The sequence below is a fragment of the Durio zibethinus genome, chromosome 9 (assembly GCF_047325235.1).
Source record: "Durio zibethinus cultivar Kanyao isolate XHJ-2024 chromosome 9, ASM4732523v1, whole genome shotgun sequence".
In the NCBI taxonomy this organism is placed as follows: Eukaryota; Viridiplantae; Streptophyta; class Magnoliopsida; order Malvales; family Malvaceae; genus Durio; species Durio zibethinus.
Genome location: NC_143170.1, coordinates 18,798,070 through 18,808,324, shown reverse-complemented (window position 1 = coordinate 18,808,324; position 10,255 = coordinate 18,798,070). Strand labels below are relative to the sequence as shown.

The 10,255-nt window shown below is 43.2% G+C and overlaps 1 pseudogene; it reads left to right on the top strand.

The window, feature by feature from the left end:
* The first annotated feature begins 7,709 nt into the window (after positions 1-7,709).
* LOC149516816 (25S ribosomal RNA) lies at positions 7,710-9,131 on the top strand (annotated as a pseudogene).
* The last annotated feature ends 1,124 nt before the right edge of the window (positions 9,132-10,255 follow it).

The following is a 10,255-nucleotide window of genomic DNA, read 5'->3' as shown; positions in this document are numbered from 1 at the left end:
TCTCATCTAGATCTGAGATCTGTAGCATTAGTTCAGAGAATCTTTGGACATACTCCCTTATGTCCCCTTGCTGGCTCAACCTATGTAACTTTACCTGTGCCTTATCATCGACATACTCTGGGTAAAATTTCTCCTTGAACTCTTTTTGGAACTCTGCCTATGTTTCAATCTTGGCACTCCCATGCCCAACATCATCATACATACACCTCCACCACAATAAGGCTACATCAGTGAGATACATAGTAGCATTGCTTACCTTTATTGCCTCGTCCTGCATGCCTATAGCCTGGAAGTACTGCTCTATACCCTATAGGTAGTTGTCTACTTCCTTGGCCACCCTAGTTCCCTTGAACTCTTTAGGCTTGGGGACATCCATCCTGGATTTAGACACTTCAGCAAACATGCCATTCTTAATGGCAGTCTTACAAGTAATGGGCTCGTTGGTGAGCTCCTCTACCCTCTTGCTCATGGCCTCAATGCCATCGCGTATGGTCTCTACCATAGCCTCCAAAGTCTCATTCTTTTGGGTGATCATGTCCATGCCTTTATTGAGAGTAACTTGCAACTCACCATTGAGTTGCTTCTTCATGGAGTATAGCGCTTCAACATAACTCTCCACATCCTCAAGCTTTTCTTGCATGTCGCCCATGCTCACCTTTACCTTGGCCAGCCTACCGTCCATGGTAGACCAGATGTCTCTCAAATTGGCTTTTTTACCTTTTCCATGCCCCTACTCTAGGCCTCTAGTTGTTGGCTAGCAATGCCACTCTGGGATGCCATCTCCTCGACTGTAATCTAACCTGAACAACACAAACATGCAAAATAAAACTTGCTTTGATACCAACTGTCATGGGCTCTGACCTTAGACTCAGAATCTATGTGGCCTTAGGCTTGGAATCACCTCCTTTTAGCCTAAGTCAGCCTAAAACACAAGTGTGCAGGCACTAGAACAAAAGAAAAGGCAGAATGTGCAACTTTAAGAGAAACAAGAAAACAAGATAGCTTGCTAGAATATGCTTTGTATTCATTGAAACAGAAGTGTTTGATGGTGTACAAATGAGGGTGGAACAACCTTTTTATTTATAGTTGAGACTCTCAGCTACACTTATGGCTAAATCCCTATAACAAGGCTAAAATCAAGGAATTACAAAGATTACAAACAATTAGGATTCTATCTCCTGATTTTAAGGGTCAACCAGATTTGTCAGAAGGCTCCTGCTGATCCTGTGATATGTCCTTGTGGGCTGGCCTACAGGCTGTGCAGGTGTTCTAGCCTTGCCTCCAAGGCCTTATGTGCTAACTCCCGTCAGTGAGCTTAGTGTGCAGGCCTCAACCTTAGGTGCATGTGTTAGTGCTCCTGATGTGCTTGGTGCACCCGCTTAGGGCATGACATATGCTCATGCCTCGACCACCATCAGGGCTTGTTAGTCGTTGGTCTCAACACATGTTTTAACCACCATTGACACATACTGGCCCTTTATGTAGGTAGTTCCAATGAACACCATCAACAGATGCTGGGCCACACACCACGCACGAGTATTTTAGGCCTGAGTAATGCACAATGTGCACCATGACTAGGCAATATGTGTGTACATGCACATTTTCATATTTTTACCATACAAATATTATTTTTATGTCCTGTAAATTCACATAATTGCTCACTAACACCTACACTTGGGCTTGGCTTAATTTTGTCAAACCTGAACATTGTGCTTGAGCTTCTAAAGTCTTGATCACTACCCGTACCACTGTTATGGGGTACCACCCATGACTTTGGCCTCCAATAGGCCTTAAGGCCTAGTCTCCCTAGAAATCTTTTCTTCCCAAAACTAGAACTGCTCTTTGACTTAGAGAGAACCGCCAGGCGTAGACCAACCTGTGAAACAAGACACATGCACATGCCTTGATCACACATGCCTCAATCATTATTGGGACATGTTGGCCCTTTGTCTCCAAACATGCTTCGACCACCATCAAAACATGCTAGCCCTTTGCATGGGTAGTTCCCTCAAGCACCATCAGCACATGTTAGGCCATGCACCAAGCATAGGTATCTTGGGCCCAAGCTGTCCACCACAATCGGGTAGTAAGTGGGTTTAGGCACACCTTCATATTTCTACCATGCCAATGCCATTTTTATGGCTTATAAATTCATATAATGCTCACCGACCCCTGCACCTATGCCTGGCTTAATTTTGTTAAACTTGAATATCGTGCTTGAGCCGTTAGAGTCTTGATCACTACTCGTACCATTATTTTGGGCTAGTTCTCCATGACCTAGACCTTGAATACTCTTTAAGGCCTAGTCTTTCTGGCTGTCAAACTCTGTCTTACTAGAATTGGAACTATTTCTTGACTCGAAAAAAACCCTTAGGCCTAGATTAGCTTATGGACCATGGCATATGCACATGCCTCGACTGCCATTGCGACATGTTGGCCCTTGGTCTCGACACATGCTTTGGCCACCATTGGCACATGTTGGCCCTTTGTGTGGACAGTTCCCTCTAACACCATCAGTACATGCTAGGCTGCGCACCAAGCGTAGGTATCCAAGGCCTAGCCTACGCACCATGCACACCACGATTGGGCAGTAGATGGTTTTAGGTACATCTTCATATTTCTATCATGCCAATGCCATTTTTATGGCTTGTAAATTCATATAATGCTCACTAGTGCCTACACCTGGGCTTGGCTTAATTCTGCCAAACCTGAACATTGAGCCTGAATCTCTAGAGTCTTGATCACTGCCAGTACCATTGTTTTAAACTAGTTCATCATGACCTGAACATCCAATATGCCTCAAGGCTTGGTCTTTTGGCTATAAGACCCTATCTTACTAATGTTCCTCGACTGAAATAAAACCCCTAGGCTTGGACTTACTTACGGATTGTGACACATGCATATCCTCAACCTTTATCGAGACATATTGGCCGTTGGTCTTGACAAATACTTTGACCACCATCAGCACATGCCAACCCTTGGTGCAGGCAATTCCTTGAAACGCCATTGGCACATGTTGGGCTATAGACTATGTGCAAGTATCTCTTGCCCAGGCCATACACTATGTGCACCATGACCTAATAGTAGGCAGGTTCAGCACATCTTCATATTTTTGCCATTCTAATGCCATTTTTATGGCTCATAAATTCATATAACAGTCCCTTAAGCCTTCATGTGAAGTTTCATGGTAAGATGACTTGTTTTTTATTTTTCATAATTTTCAAAATTTTTTACAATTCAAGATTTTTAGAAATTTTTTTAGAATAAGTTTCAGCACTAAATTTGTATGTGATCCTTGTATTTTGTTGGCATTCACAAAAAAAAAAACTTAGCTAAAAACTTAAAGTGTAGAAGATTTTGTAGCCATATGAAAAGAGTGTCCCATCTCAAACACTGGAATGGCTACTGAATGTAAACATGTAAAAGCTCTTATGGTCTTTAAGAGGGTGTGAGTTGTTGACATTCCTTCGAGGATAGAGGGCCAATATAAGGGCCAAGTACCAACACCTATCGTACATCATGTGAGCACACCTCCAACCCCTCTCCCAATCGTCAGAACACTTAATACTACTGTTCAAGTTCTTCAATGATGCTTTAGTGATGGTGCCTTAGGCAAAAAAATGTGTCACCTATACATGCCCGAGCCCAACATGGTCACTGGGGCATAGAATCAAACTTCGTTCAAGACATCAACATTATAGGCACATGCTAGCGCATGGTATGGGCACATACCTCGACCATCATTGGCACAAGCTGGCCTTTGATATGGGCACCTACCTCAAACACTATAGGCACATGCTAGCCCTTGGTGAGGGCATATGCCTCGATCAACATTGGCACAATCTAGATCTGGTGCAGGCACATACCTCGATTAACATCGACAGAACATGGCCCTTGGTATGGGCAATTGCCTTGAACACCATGGCACATATTGGCCCTCACTACGAGAACTTGCCTCAAACACCATCGGGCACATGTTAGACCCTAGTGCAAGTGTCACACCTTGGGTGAGCATGCTAGGCACATTAGGCCCACAAGCATATGAGCCAAAGGTTGAGGCTCGCACACCAAGCACACTGGCGGGTATTTACACGCAAGGCCTAGGAGACAAAGCTAGAATGCTCGCACAGCCTGCAGGCCAACTCGCACAGCCAAGGCTCAAAGTGGGAGATACGCAAGGGAATCTTTTGGAAGCCTTCAAGATCAGTAGAAGCCTTCTTGCAGATTTGGTTGACCCTAGAATTCAGGAGTTGGAATCCTGATTGATTGTAATCTTTGTAATTCCTTGATTTTAGCCTTGATTGTAGGGATATTACCATTAAGTGTAACTGGAGCCTTAACTATAAATAGAGGGCTGCTCCACCCTCATTTGTACATCATCATACACTTCTGTTTCAGTGAATATAAAGCATATTCCAACAAGCTATCTTGTTTTCCTGTTTCTCTCAAACTTGCACATTCAGCCCTTCCCATTGTTCTACTGCTTGCATGTTGGTGTTTTAGGCTAACTTAGGCTACAAGGAGGTGATTCCAAGCCTAAGGCCACATGGATTCTAAGTCTAAGGTTGGAGCCCGTGACAGTTGGTATCAGAGCAAGTTTGATTCTACGTGTTTATGTTTTCAGGTTAGATCACAGTCAAGGAGATGGCATCCCAAAGTGACGTTGCTAGCCAACAACCAGATGCCCCTAGTATGGAGTAGTATTCTTGGGCCATGGACATGCAGGATGAGGCAATAAAGGTAAGCATCGCTGCTATACATCTCACTAATGTAGCCTTATTGTGGTGGAGGCACAAGTGTGATGATGTTAGGCATGGGAGCACCAAGATTGGAACCTAGGCAAACTTCCAAAAAGAGTTCAAAAAGTAATTTTACCCAAAGTATACTGATGATGAGGCACGGGCAAAGTTACATAAGCTGAGCTAGTAAGGGGACATAAGGGAGTATGTCTAGAAATTCTTTGAACTGATGCTACAGATCATGGATCTAGGTGAGAAGGATGCCTTATTTGCTTTCATGGATGGGCTGAAGTCGTGGGTAAAGCATGAGCTACAATAGAGGGGAGTTCATGACTTTGCTAAAGCCATGACTACTACTGAGTCCTTGATAGAGTTTAAGCCTTTAAAGAATTTCGAGTCTTCCAAGCTCAAAGGTAAGGACAAGGAAGAGTGGACCGAAAGAAATAGTCCAAGGGGAAAAACTGTGACTGGGAGTCCAAGGATGGGGACCGAGACTATTCAACCAAAGATGGCGAGAGGAAGTCACCAGTAGGTAAGTGGAAAGCAAAGGGCGATCGAGAGCCACTAGCATGCTACCTATGTGGAGGGAGCCACATAGTGTGCAATTACCCATAGAAGGGTAAGCTAGCTGTTATAGACAAGGAGTCTAACGATGAGCCAGAGACAAGGGCAATAAAGCTTGGGTCATTGGTGCTCAATGCTATCTAAAGTAAGGGGAATCACAAGCCAAAGGCTTGTTATTTGTAAATCTGATGGTTACGATTCAGAAGGTGAGTGCAGGGAGAAAGAGATCGAGTCACCCTTGGAGGTGTTAAAGGTGTTGAAGACCTTTAGTGATATGATGCCCGTAAAGCTACCTAACGAACTACCACCTAAGAGGGAGGTGGACCATAAGATCGAGCTGGTGTCTGAGGCCAAGCCACAAGCTAGAGCCCCTTACCAAAATAGGTGGGACATGTAGTTCCAGGTTGGAGACTTGGTGTTAGTGAAGCTGCATCCCATTGTGCACCATAAAGGGCTGCACAAAGGCCTAATTCGAAGGTATGAGAGACCTTTTGAGTAGTCAAGAGGGTAGGCAAGGTTGCCTACATATTGGATATGCCACCCAAGTCGAGGGTACACCCGATGTTCCATGTAAGCATGCTCAAGCTATTCCATAAGGATGAGGGAGATCCAACACTGGCAGAGTCAAAGCGTGCGCCATTGGGAGCAAGAGCCTTATATGAGAAGGAGGTCCATAACATCATAGCTGATCGAGAGGTGAAACAAAAAAACTACCAACCAAGACAAAAGTACTTGGTAAACTGGAAGGGATTTCTAAATAGTGAGGTGAGCTAGGAACCAGCAGAGGATTTATGACAGTTTGGGGACTAGATCAGGTAGTACCATGCAAAGGATGCAACGAAGACATTGTGCAATCAGGTGGGGGAGAATGTCCTGCCCTGGGTGGGCTTGCTAGGCATATCAGGCACACAAGCACACGAGCCAGAGGTTGAGGCCTGTACATCAGGCGCACTGGTAAGTATTTGCATGCAAGGCCTGGGAGACAAGGCTAGAATGTCCTCACAGCCTGTAGGCCAGCCCACACGGCCAAGGCCTAGCCTGCATAATGCCCACACCACTTCCAGAAGGGCCCAAGGTGGGAGATACATAAAAGAATCTTTTGAAAGCCTTCAGGATCAGCAAATTTGGTTAACCTTAGAATTCAAGAGTTAGAATCCTGATTAATTGTAATCTTTGTAATTCCTTGATTCTAGGGATATTGCCATTAAGTGTAGTTGGGGCCTCAACTATAAATAGAGGGCTGCTCCACCCTCATTTGTACACCATCATACACTTCTGTTTTAGTGAATACAAAGCATATTCCAGCAAGCTATCTTGTTTTCCTATTTTTCTTAAACTTACGCACTCAACCCTTCCCATTGTTCTAATGCCCGCACGCTGGTGTTTTAGGCTGACTTAAGCTATAAGGAGGTGATTCCAAGCCTAAGGCTGCGTGAATTTTGAGTCTAAGATTAGAGCTCGTGACACAAGCACATGCCTCTACCACCATCAGCACCTACAAACCCTTAGTGTGGAATATGCCAATTTGAAAAAAAATCCCTATTATAGACATTTTAATGTCTACTACTAGCATATCTATAAAATCTCTTGTACTTTTTAAGAGGTGCTCATCCAGGCCCCCTTCTACCCCTCACAGGGGGAGTAGGTGTGTTGGATAGGCCTATCACTGTATACATCCACAACAACATTCTTGGAGCGAAATCCAGGCCATGCATGCCTTCTGGCCATGTTAAATAGTGACTAATTGCTTTGGTGACCCATAATAGCCCACAACCTCAATCGGTTGGCTAGCATACGAAAATAAGGCTCAACCATTAATATAAGGGCCAAGACCTCAATCGGATGGCACTTAAGTGTGTGACCTACACCCAGCTATTAAGGCAAGGTCCAAGCCCTAATGAATAATAAGGCATGATAGTTATCATAAAATTCAAGGCTCGAGCCAAGCAGAGTAACTGTCGGTGTAGATCTTATTGGTAGTAGCAAATATTTAAATGAAAACTTTGAATGCCAAAAAGAGGAAAGGTTCCATGTGAATGGCACTTGCACATGGGAGAGTTTATCCTAAAAAATAGGGGAAGCATGTCCGAAAAAGCACCTAGTGTGAGCTTCAAAAGGGAATTAGGTTAAATTTTCTAAGCCAAGACTTGGTGGCTAATAGCATCATTAGGGAGTTTAGAGGCATTGGTGGGGGCTTCAAAAAGATTTATCTTTTTTGTTTAATAACCTATCCACCCTAGAAAAGGCTTAGTCGAAGGTAGGGTCCAACGAATGGAAGAGCATTACATATTGCATGGCATCCGATGCTCCTCTGGTGACCCTTCAAAATCCAAAAGACCTAGTGCCATCTGCATCCGTTCGTACTCATAACTGTGTCACGTCTCCAAGGTGAATAGCCTCTGGTCAATGGAACAATGTAGGTAAGGGATGTCAACAAAATGGATTCGTAACCTTAGGAAAAGGATTGACTTTGAAGGCTAGGTATAGGGGTTCCAGTCTTGATCCTATTAGCTACTAGTGCACTGCTCAAGCTACTCTTACAACAAGGGTGGATTACCATATGCTAGCTAGGGAATGGAATGGAAATGGCTCCCTCAAGGACCTTCCTTAGGTGACAAACAGTCAACTCAGAACTAGCATGGACAAATGGAATCTAACTATTTAATTAAAACAACCAAGCATAGGTAAATGGCTGGAGTGACTATGACTCTTTTAAGGTAGACAAATGCCTCATCATCTAATTAGTGAGATGCATGAATGTATTAACAAGACTTCCACTATACTTGTTAGCTATCCAACTAAACCATAGCCAAGGGAATGGGCATCATGTGATTAGTGGAGAAAGAAGATCCTATTAGCTTGACTCTAGTTTGACATTGTAGAATGACTTGAAAGATGTAGGATAAATGGGAGGCATAAAGAGAAATTGAAATACCACTACTTTTAATGTTATTTTACTTATTTCATGAATTAGAGGTGAGGCACAGCCCTTTTTTTGGACTTAAGGCCAGCCTCGATCAGTTGATCCTAGCAGAAGACATTATCAAGTAGGGAGTTTAGCTGGGGTGGCACATCTATTAAAGGATAACATAGGTGTCTTAAGATAACCTTAATGAGACTAGAAATCTTGTGTGGAACAAAGCATAAAGGCTTATTTGATTTTGATTTCCAATATGAATATGAACCATGAAAGTGTGGCCTATCGATCTTTTAGAACTTTGGAATTTAAACTAGAGGTGTCAAAAAAGTTACCACAAGGATAACTGGTTTATGGTAACCAAGCATTCATAGTGGTATTGCTTTTTTATCCTTCAATGTTAGCTTTTCCTATCATTTTGAAGCAAAAATTCACCAAGTGTTAAATTGTTCACCTACTAAAAGAGAACATAAGCTAAGTTTAAACCATCATGAGATAGCTTAGTTTTACCCTTCTAATAGTAATGCCATAATAGTAATTCAACCTAGTATAGAGGAACCATTGATTTGCACAATTGGTCATTATGCATGGTTAAAAAGGCAATGGCACAAAGCTATCATGTGTTGGATTTTAACTAAATACCTCTAAGTCTGAATCCAAACTAGAAGCAGTGCACGTGCTTATCTCTTGATTGTCGACTTATAATAGGGGCCTATGGCCCCCAAAGGCACATGTCATAGGTGTAGCCTCTGAGGTGGACAAGCCGTATAAGCTTTCTTAGAGCTCAATTCCAACTGAGAGGCAAGTAGAATCCTTTACAGATGACTTAAATATGCGATGGGGTATTGTAAGTGGCAAAATGGCCTTATTGCCACAATCCACTACGATTCAGCCCTTCGTCACTTTGATTCATCCCTCCCCCCACCCATTGGAGTCCTCCCACTTCAATTTTTTACACCACACCCCTCTGTGGTTAGGGACGAATGGTATTCTCCATTACAACTAATTTGGTTCGAGGATGACATCCCTTCTTTGAGCGCCTAAGTAAATGACAACCAAATGCCCTTGGTATTTGTTATAATGATGGGCTTACCCTTGGTGTGGGCACTTGCCTTAAGCTCTATCGATATATGTCAACCCTTAGATTGGTTTTGCCTACATACCATCAATAGTAGCTGGCTTTTGGTTCATACAAGTAATTGCATCCAACACTATTGGTAGATGCTAGCTTGTTGTTGTGTAAGACACTATCAACTGATACTAGCCTCTTGGTTCAAGATGTTGTTTCTGACACCATTGCTAGATGCTTGCACTTTGTGTAAGGACTTGCCTCGATCACCATTGGCACAACCTACCCTTGTTGGGGGTTGTTGCCTTAAACATCTTTTTGGTATATGTTAGCACTAAGGGTGGATTGTTACCTTAAACACCTTTTTGGTAGATGCTGGCACTCGGTGCGGCATGCGTACCATGACCTTTTCACCCAAGGCACTTATCCATCCTTCGATCTCTATCAATGCCAAATGGCACTCAATGCACGTGTCCTGGGCTCTAGTATTAAGCTAAACTCTATATGGCCTTGCATAGGGAATTGACTTCATCTGCCTAAGTAAAACTATGAAACTCAAGTGCTTAGCATAATTTCACCTTGTCAATAATTGTGTTGTCATACTGGGCCTTTTAAAAGCCCATAAATCTGATCTTCCTAGGACTATGTTCAAGTGTGCCTGCATATGGGCTAGTCTCCCTAGCTATTGACTTTATCCCACTAGAATTGGAACTACTCCTTGACTCAACAAGAACCCCTGCGCCTAGACTAGCTTTCAGACTATGACATATGCACATGTCTCAACCTCCATTAGGACATGTTGTCCCTTAGTCTTCATACATGCTTTGACCACCATCGGTATATTTTTGCCATGCCAATGCCCTTCATGTAGGCATTTCCCTCAAACACCATCAGCACATGTTGGGCTATGCACCATGCATTCCACGACCAAGCAGTAGGTGGGTTCAAGTGCATCTTTATAGTTAT